We start from the raw sequence: 11,557 nt of genomic DNA on the forward strand, positions 1-11,557 counted from the left end.
TTGTCTACCTTTATTGATAAAGTTCTGGTAGGAGGTTCTCTACTCTTTTTTTTTGCATCCACACCTTTGCAAATGGCTTCATCATGTGTGGAGTGTATTCCCTCAATCCTTGACCATCTGACTTGCATTGTTCAATGGTATATGTGTGGAAGTGACCTTAAGGGGGCTCACACGTTTCCACTTGTACTCTTTCCCCTCTGCCATTATCATGAGAGGAACATGCCCTGGCTAGTCAGGTGGTACAAGGAAGAAGAGAGCTACATGAAGCAGAGATGCCTCAGTGGATCCTAGCCTAGATTAGCTAAATTCTCCCTGACTTGAAGATACATAAGTGATAATTAATGATTGTTGTTTTAAGATAATGAATAATTGTTTGGGAGTGTTGAGGTCCTTTGTTAATAGCAATAGCTAATTGATACAATTTTCCATGAAAACATTGACCCACTCGGCATAGCCATTTCTGCTGGTGCCCTGTGGACTATGGCCCACTGTGTAGGTGACTATCCTTTTTTTCCCTCCAAACTCTACCACATTTAGTTGTACAGGCCTCAGAGTAGGATGGCTTATGCTCAACTTCTCAGTCTCTTCTGAATGCAACTCCTTCAACTTTTGGCCATCATACCTTCTTCTATGAGGCTCAAGCCCAGCTCCTAAGGTTGGGTAAAGAGACAGTACTCATGCCATCCCTTCCACCACCTTGCTTTCCCCAGGCCCCAAACCCTAAATCTCATCATCTGCTTTCATAAAAAATAAAATAAGTAAAATAAACGAAAATTCTTACCTTGACAGGCCTGCAAAGTCAGGCAAACACCTGCCTTTAGATATCAGTAGCCTATTTAATTTGGCAAACTGCCAGTTTTGGTCTCCAAGAAGCAGACATTAAGATGGGATTAGACAAGTGGAAGATTTATTGGGGGATTGCCTGTGAAAGGCATGATAAGGGGGAAGAGGCAGGACAAGCCTTCAGTTTAAATCCATGCCTGACACCTGTGAATGGAGAGTAGGAAGGAAGGAGAACAGGACAGGAAGAGCCTCGGACCACAACACAGATAGAAACACATTTTGGCCAGGCCAATGAGGAGTCCTCAAGTTAATGTCACCCCTTAGAGGAGTCCCATGCTCCATGGGAATGGGCTGGCACTGTACTGTGCTGTTCTCAGTCATTGGGTGGAGCAGCCTGAGAGAAGCGTAAGCCTCGGTATGAACGTGATGCAGCCAGACAGGTGGCAGCTGGGGCTGTCCATCAACTGTGTTCCCACAGTGGGGGAGATCTGAGCGATCCATTTTCATGGCTACCGTACTCTGAATCCCAGATTGGCCCTTACTGGCTCTGCCCTGGATAGAGAAATGTATTCAAATAAAGTATTGAGAGAATAGGAGGTGGGGGAGGGGAAGAAATCAGATCTCACCAAGGAGAGAATCTGGCCTCTTTAGAGCATGTTCTTACGGAGCAGACGGACGGACTCGTTGTCTCAGAGACAGGCACCCAAGGCAAGGCAGAACACTAACCAGCTGGCTTTGGGGCAGGTAGCAGGTCTTGTGGTTGTTTACCAAAATTGTATTGATTACAAAGGGGACATGGTAGCAAGACAGGAGTATGGGAATCATTTATGCACTTTCCACTTCAAAGCAAAGGAGGAGGGAACACAAAATCCTCAAGACCTACCTCCTATAGCCAGACTCAAGGCACAGGAGAGAAGGTTCAGGGTCACAGTGGTCATTCACTTAACAAATACTGATTTCACAACTTGTGCTCAGAACTGTACCTGGGACTAGGGGAATGCTCCAGGTAGCCTCCGGTTGCCCCTTCAGACCCACTCTCCAACCTTTTCCAGTATGCTCTGGACCCAATAGGCTGACTTGTATGGGCAGCATCAGGCTCCAGTGCACTCTAGTTACTGGTTGGGCCAACAGGGCGCCCTGGCAGGAGATCAGGAGGTGGAGGGAGGGTGGAGTCAAGTTCTTCTTCCTCTGGCTTCCTCCCTGTGGTCACCCCATATCTCCATGATTGGCCATCACTGTTTCTCTCAAGCGGGCTGATTCGACACAACTCTCTCCTTTGTGGCTTCCCTAATGAGTCCTCCCTTCCTCCATTCAAGACTAGGGTAGTAAGTCCCAGGTCACTGCCTCTACACCTACTCCTTTGTTTAAATAAACCCTCCTCCACTTCTCCAGCTCAGATGTGCCATTAGTGTCCCGTGAGGCTGGGAGTGATGAAGGAGCAATTGACAAGTCAGACTTGGTCTGTCTAGGGCACCAGACATTAACTTGGTCGGCTCTGGCTGCCACAGTGAAATATCATAGACTGAGTGACTTAAAGAGCAGGCATTTATTTCTGCCAGTTCAGAGGCTGGAGGTCCAATATCAAGGTGCTGGCAGATTCAGTTCCTGTTGAGGACTCTCTTCCTGCACTTTTTCGCTGTGGCAGAAGCACACACTAAGAGCGCTCTGGTCTCTCTTCCTTTTATGATAAGGACACTGACCCCATCACAGGTGCCCCACACTCATGACATCATCTAAACCTGATTACCTTCCAAAGACCCCATCTCCAAATACCATCACATTGGGGAATAGGGCTTCCATATATGAATTTGGGGTGGGGGGACGCCCTTTAGCCAATAGTATACAATAATCTATGATGGAAAAGTGCTTAGTGCCCCCTCTCTGGGGTCAGGTGGGCATCAGAAAGGGCTCCCCTGAGGAAGTGACATGTTTCATGTGCTCTGTGCTGGGCGTGGAAGGAAAGTTTCAGGCAGAGCGATAGCACACATGAAAGCCTGAGGTGGGAAGGAGCTGGGGGACTGAGAGAAGGCTTGGCGGCAGTGGGCAGCAGCCTGGTGATGGCAGTGGGGAGAGTGGCTGAGAGGAGGCTCTGGAGGAGGGTGGGGATCATGGCGGACCATCCCCAGAAGATGGGTAAGGAGTCTGCATGGGAAGAAAGCTCAGCCCTCCAAATCCCTTTGTTCTGACCCCTCATTGGGGTACACCATTTCTATCTGGCTATTCCCTTGTTTTACCTCCTTGAGTCCTAGGAGTTGAGGGTCTCTTGAACTTAGTTTTCAATCCATACTTAATCAGTTCATATAAGTCTCAGTCTCTCTCTCTTTCTTTCTCTCAAAAAAAAAAAAAAAAATAGGCTTCAAAGACCAAGGTCACCTACTGATCTTGAGAAGGACATGCGATTAGGGGCCCCCTGGCTGAGCCAATGGACAAGTCCCCAGGTTGAAACTGCTGAGTAAAGGCTGGGCTATTGCCTTCTGCTCTTCTCATCTTTCTCTGGGCTTGAGGGTGGATGGGAGGATTAACTCCTTGTGGTTCGGGTGGCGAGAGGGTCCAAATGACTCAGAAGCAGAACGAGCCTAATATGTAGAGGGCTGGTTATGAAAGGTTCCCAGATGCCAGGGAATGCAAGACAAAGTGCACTTGGCAGGACACTGTGGGATCTCATTTATTGGGTCCATTATCTGAATTATGAACCATTTGAAATTAGGACCACGAGATAGAAATAAAAGATAAGAGTGTTTGCAGTCATCCTTGTCCCTGCTTGTCTGTGTTGTGGGCATCATGGGCCCTCTCTTACCTCTTCTCATGTTTCAGATCATTTAATTAAATTTAATTAGTTCTCCTGGACCCCAGAAAAGGAAGAAGGGAGCCAGCATTTACTATGGGCTAGGTACTGCATGAAGCATTTTGATCCTAGAAGCCACACACAGCCGTTAACTTCATCATTTGGTCTTCCCAGAAGCCTTCCATAGAAGGTATTATTACCCACATTCTGTGGGTGGGGATGTGCTGGAGCTTAGAAAGATTAGATAACTTAATTGTAGTCCCTTAGTTAGAGTTATACACCCATCTCTCCATCCATGCAACTGTGCATCTAGCCATCTGTCCATCTATACTTCCATCCATTCATATTCAGTAATAATCACTGACCATGTTTATATATTCTCCGCTGGGCACTGGGGTATCATCAGGGAAGGAGGCACCTGGTCTCTTGCCCTTATGGAGCTCAAAGTCTAGTGGGGTGGGTGCTCAGGCCTCTTTAGGTCCCTTGAGTGAAATGTCTCAAAGATCTTCTTATCCATAGCCCCATTTCCAAGGTCTCTTACATAGTTGAGGTCTGAACTTGGTGTCTGGAAGAACTAAGGGCTTTTCAGTGACACATGAGCTACCCTCGGCCTTCAAAGGGAATGTGTTTTGGGTGAGTGGTGGTATCAGTTGCCAAAAACTAAGGGGGTTTCCCAGGACGTGGGACTTTTGATGCTAAAACCAGAAAGTCCTGGGCAAACTTGGATGGTTGGTCACCACAGTTCAGTGGTTCTCAACAAGGGGATGATTTTGCTCCCCATCTCAGGGACATAAGGCAATGTCTGGAGACAGATTTGGTTGACACAATGCGGGGTGAGGGAGCTGCTCCTGGCATTTGTGGGTAGTGGTCAAGAATGCTGCTAAACATCCTGCAGTGCACAGGAAATCCCCCTTCACAAAGAATCATTGAGTCCAAAATGTCAAAAGTGCCGTGGGCGAGAATTGCTGCCCTGTTTGGTGGGGGTACAGTGGCATGGGAGGGATAAGTACATAACCAACAGATGGGTTGATCTGGGCCAAGATGGAAACTAAATGGCCTTGTGGGCTACCAGGTGCTTTAGGACCCCCACCCCCCTTTCGTGATCCATGGTTCTGCTGGGTCATGTTTCTCAGCCTTGTTCAGTTGTAAGAATCACTCAGTTGTAAGTTAACAACCAGATTACTAGGACCAGTCCAGTCCTGCTGAATCAGAATCTGCAGGAGAGGAGACTGGGAATCTCTATTTTTGTCGAGTTTGGGAAACACTGTGCTGAGTCACCAGTGGGGTCACTCAAAGCTGAGGATGCTGAGGGGCCTGATGTTGGCTTCCTTGGTGGTGGTCCCACCACACCGTGGGACCTGGTCAAGTCCTCATGCTCTCACCTACGAATTACGTGAGCCATGGGAGGCTAATTGGTCATCTGCTCTATGATGTCACTCTGAGTGGATGTTCACGCAGCTGGAAGGGCTCTTGAGATCAAATCAGAGACCTCAACTTGAAGAAATGGAGGCCCTGAGGTCCAGGGAGCACTCGTCACAGAGAGAGAAGGAGTGGGGCCAAGACTGAGACTTTGAGAACCTTCTCTCAGGAGATGATTGCTGAAGCCCTATAGGTAAGGGAAGCATGCGGACTCCCGAGGACTGACCATAAACCCACAGTGGAATTCTCTCTACTAGCAGAGTACGAAACTGTTATCTCTTTGTCTGATTTTGTTTATATCCTGTCGTGTTCTAGAAAGGATTTTGAATCAGCTTACCAAAAACCTTACATGGAGTAACATGAGAAAATGTACATAAGAATTAAAAAATTCATACCCAGAGGAATTGTACATAAGTTTGGGGAATCATCCTCAAATTTGACTTTGAGCTTCCTACCGAGGAATTTGCTGTAGCATTAATTAATTCATTCCTTAAATATGTCTTGATTATTTCTATAGTGGCAGGTTCTATTCTAGGTGTGGGTGTGCAGTGGAGATCTCAAAGGTCAGAAAGCTTATAGTGTAGTCTAGTGGCATTGTTCTTATTAATGACATTGCATTGACCTTGCCATAGACAAACAGAAGTGTTTACCTGTGTGTGTGTAGTAGTAGTAGTAGAAGCCCTAGCATATGGCAGTATTGAACCAAATTAAGTTAATTTTAATAGTTAATAGTTAATGTGGAGAACCAATGCAGCTCATTCTGTGCAAGCCAAGATGAGGCATCTGATGGAGGTAGAAATATGTAGGCACAGCAGGAAGTACCATATTAGCCCTAAGGGTTTAGTCATCAGAATGATGTACAGAAGGAATGGGTGACATTGCTTAGCCTGGAGAGTGGTAGGTGAAGATGGGTTAAAAGTTCTCCCACATGTGAAACAAATGCTGCCAATGCCCTGTCCGTATCTCTTGGCCTGACCACACACCAGTGGTACCCTATGGAAATATCCATGCCTCTCCACCTGAGGGCCTGCTCTGGCCCATGCACAGGGGGACAGGCTAGAAGCTGAAGAGTTACCCATGCCAGGAGCAGCATTCAGCCAGTGGTGGGGGGGAGTTGCAAGGTAACTACCCCGGCTTCTTCACCTCTTAGGTGGAAAAACTCTGATGTATATTCTGCACTATGTCCCAGACTTTCCCAGTGGAACCGAGCCCTGTGTTGCCCATGACGGCTGCCTGCTCAGTCACACACTGCTTCTTTCCTTGACTCATGCTCCCACTTTCCTACAGTTGCTCTCCCCAAAACTACTTACACTCAGGTTCTTAACCCAAGGTCTGCTTCCAGAAGAACCCAGTTGTCCTTATAAATAGAAAATCAAACACAATCTATCTTATTTAAAAGGTAACAGTGGCTTGGCCACTTTAAAACGCTGCCTCTCCCATTTCTGGCTCTTAAACTCCACTTCCAGGGTCCTGCTGTGTAGCCAAATGCAGACATGTGAGAGTGGGTGGCCACATAATACCGAGCACCTGCTCATGCAGAAGCCCTTTTTGGGCAGCCTCAGGTGCACACAGATTTGCCCAAAGGGATGTGGGAAGGGGGAGGTGGTGTTGAGGAGAGACATGGGAACGGAGAATAGAAGCAGTCAGGTAGGCTAGGCTTCACTGACCTTGCCTCATTGACAGGAGGCACTCATTTCTGGCCTTGTGATTGTACGTTGAGGCTTTTTGTAGCCCCAACGAGTGTGGGTTAGTATAGTAGGGTGGGCAAAGTTCCAGGCTCTAGAGTCAAACCGAGGTGGACTTAAAACTTGGAGTTGGCATTCAGTAGCTCTATGACTTTGGATGACTTACTTAGTCCCTTGGCTCATGTGATTTTCATGAAATGAAATTATAACATGCACAAAGAATTGTATGCATTGTACCTGGCATGCCATAGAGTATAAATGTAGCAATTATAATATTGGTGAATATGTGTATATATATATATCATATAAGTGTGTATGTGTGTATGTGTATGTGTATATCTCCAAAATATAATTAGAGCCTAGAAAATGTGGCTGGCATATGCCCTAAAGTATATATCTGCACAGAGATCAAATCCATCAATGCAGGATAAAGATCTATTTTCTTCAAAAATTGTTCTCAATATTGGAATTCCCAAATCTACACAGAAGTGGAAAAAATAATGTAATGAACCCCCGAATATCCATCAGCTATCTTTGGCAATTATCAACATGTCCCCAATCTCGCTTTAATGTGTCCCCCAACATTTGTTTCCTGGAGCACTTTGAAGCACATTCCAGCAACAAGTCACGACAGCTGGTCTCTCCAGTTTGCACTGTGGTGGATTTAGCCCCTTTCTTCTTCACCCAGGGCTGAGGACCCTGCACAGAACCCCACAAGTTGGCCGTCTGCCCGGGGCCACAGGTTCTCTGTCATGGGCCCTTCCCACAGCCCTGAGGATCGATGTCCCTGCCCTCCACCTGCATGCTTTTTCCTCCCAGGTGGCGGTTTGTAGCACTGGTTTCGAGGTCGTATCTCATTTATAGCCAGGCACCTGCTGCCTGTTCCTCTAGACTTAGCCGGTGTCATTCATGCTGAGCGTCTATCTCAATTCTGGGAAGGCACTGCTGCATCCACATTTCACAATAAATATCTTTTTAAACGGCCTGGTGTTCAGGCTCATTTCTCATTGCCAAGGAGGCTTTTGACTGATGACCTAAAGAATTGCTTCCCTGTGACTGACAGGGTACTACAGCATCACAGCGTCCTCCTCTCTCCCTGCAGGAGGCTGGGGGAGAGCCGTGACTTGAAGTGTCACAGGCTGCTTCCAGCAGAGGCATGTTACCCCAGTGACTGCCCGGCTTTCTTGCCCCCACGGGGCTGCTGGGGCAGGCAGGTGCATTTTGGATGTGCTCCAATGGGACACATTTTCACAGGAAATCAATGTGAAAGGCCTCCAAGGGCAAGGTGAAGTAGGGCTCCCTGCTCACTAGGCTCTGTGAATGCCCTTGCTCGAGTCTACAGGTGGCCCACAAAGGCATGGTTTCATAGTGACCTTGAACTCCACTGAACACAGAGGCTCTACCAGGGAGGGAGTTGTGGTTACAATTCTCTCTGGCATGGAGGCCCCAAGCTGCAAAGGCTGGTCATTTCAAGAGCTCCACAGGCCCTGGGCACTCTTACTTTGTGAAAGCACCTTCTTACATCACATCCATCATAATAAAATGAATCCACGTCCTGCATGAAATGTAATTCACGTATCAATGCCCAGTTGCAGATAACTAGAAGCATGGAACACATTCTCTCCTAGAGCCTTCAGTGAGAGCATGGCCCTTTGAACATGAGGAGGCCTTGAAGATTGGTGTTACAGAACTATGAAGGGCCTGAAGAAGTCACCTAAATTTTTCAGTCGTACTTTCTTTGTTTCATGGAGGAATATATTGCCCAAGTTTGGAGTTCTGTGATATAAAAAACGAGCTTGCAGTTCCAAGGTGACTCACTGCAGTGGCAAAAGCAAGTTGATCTTTTGCTTTCTAGGTGACCTGGGAAGGTTTTTCAGTCTTTAGATGAGAATGGAATCCAGTTTGGAGTAACCCGAGTTAATTCTGCTTTAATGATTGATGGTGCTTCAAAGCCTCTAATCAAGTCTGTCTCAGAAGTCAGTCATTAAAAAATAGAAGTGTCATAACAGAGAAAGGCCTTCTGGAGCATAGTTGGCTGGAGGCCACGAGGAGGCTCCTGAGTGGCTCTGGCCTTTTCACTCTGAGATTCATCATCAGGTCTTCCTGCTGCCCACAGTTTGGTTCTCTGACTTTGTCCCTCCAAATTCACGTTGAAGTTTTAACCCCCAGCACCTCAGAATGTGAATGTATTTGGAGAAAGTGTCTTTAAAGAGGTAATTTAAGTTAAAATGAGGCCATTAGGGTGGTCCATCATCCAAACTGAACGGTGTCCTTATAAGAAGAGGGGATTAGGACACAGACTCATGTAGAGGGAAGATTAAGTGAAGACACAGGGAGAAGACAGTTGTATACAAGCCACGGGGAGAAGCCTCAGAAGAACCAACGCTGCTGACACCTTGAACTTGGACTTCCAGCCTTCAGAACTGTGAGCAAGTGAATTTCTGTCCTTTAAGCCCCTCACTGGGTGGTACTTCATTATGGCCCCTCTAGCAAAGCAATACAGTTCTAGTGGTGTTAATGGACGTCTGCCTCAATCCCTTGGTCTTCGACTCACCCTCCCCCACCCCCGCCCAGGTCAATCCTCCCAAACCCCTCCCACGGGCTGGTGTCTGAACTCCACCTATGATTGTGGCTTGGTGGTCTGTATACACTTTTCTGAAGCTAGCTCTCAAGACCTGGGACTGTCATGGCTCCTGGATCTCTTGCTGAGATGCTGTTGTGGGCCTTGCTTGCCCAATCATCCTTCTTTTGGGAAAACTCACCTTCTTCCATTCCTTGTGTTTCAAGTAGGGCCGTCAGTCATAGCGATTTATTTGCCTTTCCTCCACGGAACCACTTGTCTGGTGCACTTTCTGCACCATTATTCTCGACCAAGAAACATTTCAGAAGGATAATCAAACAGTTTCGGCGGCCAGCTGGGGAGAGAGAGTAGAAGGTGACACAGCTGTCCTGGCTTGGGCATCTGATGGATGTTTGTGAGGGTGGTAATGTGGAAGGAAGAGCAACTTTGGGGGAAAATGATGAGCTTTGGTTTTCAACAGCTATGAAGTGAGCTGAAGAAGGGATGTCTTAGGAGCGCTGGTTTAGGACTGAAGGGGACCAGGGAAGAGAGAAGAATTGATCCTGGTGTGAGAGAGAAAAACAAATATATTTTTTTAAAAGATCTATTTATTTGAGAGAGAGCGAGCGTGCAGGGGGAGGGGCAGAGAGAGAAGGAGAGAGAATCTAGAGCAGACTCCCTGCTGAGCATGGAGCCCACCGCGGGGCTCGATCTCTGGACCCTGAGATCATGACCTGAGCCGAAATCAAGAGTCAGACGCTTGGGCGCCTGGATGGCTCAGATGGTTAAGCATCTGCCTTCGGCTCAGGTCATGATCTCCGGGTCCTTGGGATCGAGCCCCGCATTAGGCTGCCTGCTTGGCGGGGAGCCTGCTTCTCCCTCTCCCTCTACTGTTCCCCCTGCTTGTGCTCTCTCGCTCTCTCTGTCAAATAAATAAATAAAATCTTAAAAAAAAAGAGACGCTTCACCGACTGAGCCACCCAGGCGCCCCGAAAAAATGATATTATTAACCAGCCACTTTGGCATCCTAAGGATTGCAGCGAATGCCAGGTTCAGCTGAGCCCAATCTTCAAAGGTGGGCCTGGAGCTGTGTTGGGGAGTGGAAACTGGTCAGAGGTCAGTCATTATTTTGCAATATAGAAGGGAGAGAATTTGAAGTTCCCAAGGGCTGTCAGGAGGTGAGGGGTGAGCGAGAAAGCTGGAAGGAGGAGACAGCAGGAGGAAAGAAGCCCAGAGATCCGCCACAGCCTGGACGGTCCCAGGCGGAGCAGGGTGACGGGTGAAGAGTCCCTGCTGAGGCAGAGGCTGAGGAAGGTAGAGCACAAGATGTACGAGTCTCTGCTTTGCTCCCAAGCACACAGACTTAGCGCAGTTTGTGTTTGGTTTTGTTTTTGGAAGGAAATCGAGGGAGGGTCTGAATGTTGGTATTTTCAGCAAAGTGAGAGCTCCCAAGATACGGTATGATGTGGGCACGAAGGTGCCCCAGCTAACAGGCGGGTCTCACGTGCATGTCATCTGCCTCAAGTCTGAGCTCACCAGCCGGTTGCTTCTGAAGCCTCCTTGCAGATTGCTGCGTCCCACCTCACGGGGAGGTTCCCCACCACATGTGTAGATTGGCCGACCACCTCAAAAAGGCTCCCCCATGAGAAGTCCCCGAATGACCCACCTTTCAGTTCTGTCCAGTGGCCTGGCTTGACGATGCTGGTCCAAAGATAGCCCAGAAATTGCCCGTTGCCACTTTGAGATCACAGTCGGGGAATTGGCTACACGAAAAGAGGCAAGGTTCACTCAGCAGCTTCAAAAACATTTTTTTTTCCCTCAGCCAAGTTTCTGTTCTGCTAGCAGTTCTTGCTTGTGACCTAGAAGCGGCCAGTGCCCCAGGGAACGATGCTGTCTAAACTTCCTCCTATTTACTGGCCTCCCCTCGCCCTCCCATCACCGCTGGGCACTTCCCAGCAGCCTTTGCAGGCCAGCCCTTCCTGCACCCCACAGCCCTGCTCGGACCCTCGTCCTATCAGATGCAGGCCTGCAGCTGGATGGCAGCCAGTTGCAGCCATGAATGTTGGCACCGGGCTTAAATCCACACTGGCTTCCCTCCTCCCTGCAGCGGGTCCAGCCTGGCCTTCCTGTTCTAACTTCTCTCTCTGTTCTGGCCAAGGTGTATGTGCAGACTTTCCTGGTCCAAATCGTACTTGAACAGCTGGGATTTGTGTCTCTACATGCATTCTGAGCTTTGTGGATATGTACTCTGGCCATGTTGTCTGTAAATTAATTTCTCTTTTGCACACCAGGTTTGTTTGATCCATTAACATATGTACCCCCACC

The 11,557-nt window shown here is 48.0% G+C and overlaps 1 long non-coding RNA gene across 1 annotated transcript; it reads right to left on the reverse strand.

Annotated features, from left to right (window-relative positions):
• Positions 1-556: 556 nt before the first annotated feature.
• On the reverse strand, positions 557-11,117 carry LOC144380231 (uncharacterized). Its single transcript, XR_013444183.1, has 3 exons — positions 10,899-11,117; positions 9,435-9,587; positions 557-650 (listed from the first exon to the last, which is right to left on the reverse strand). It is a non-coding gene; the product is annotated as an uncharacterized LOC144380231 (long non-coding RNA).
• Positions 11,118-11,557: the final 440 nt, after the last annotated feature.

This window comes from Halichoerus grypus, chromosome 15 (genome assembly GCF_964656455.1).
Source record: "Halichoerus grypus chromosome 15, mHalGry1.hap1.1, whole genome shotgun sequence".
NCBI lineage: Eukaryota > Metazoa > Chordata > Mammalia > Carnivora > Phocidae > Halichoerus > Halichoerus grypus.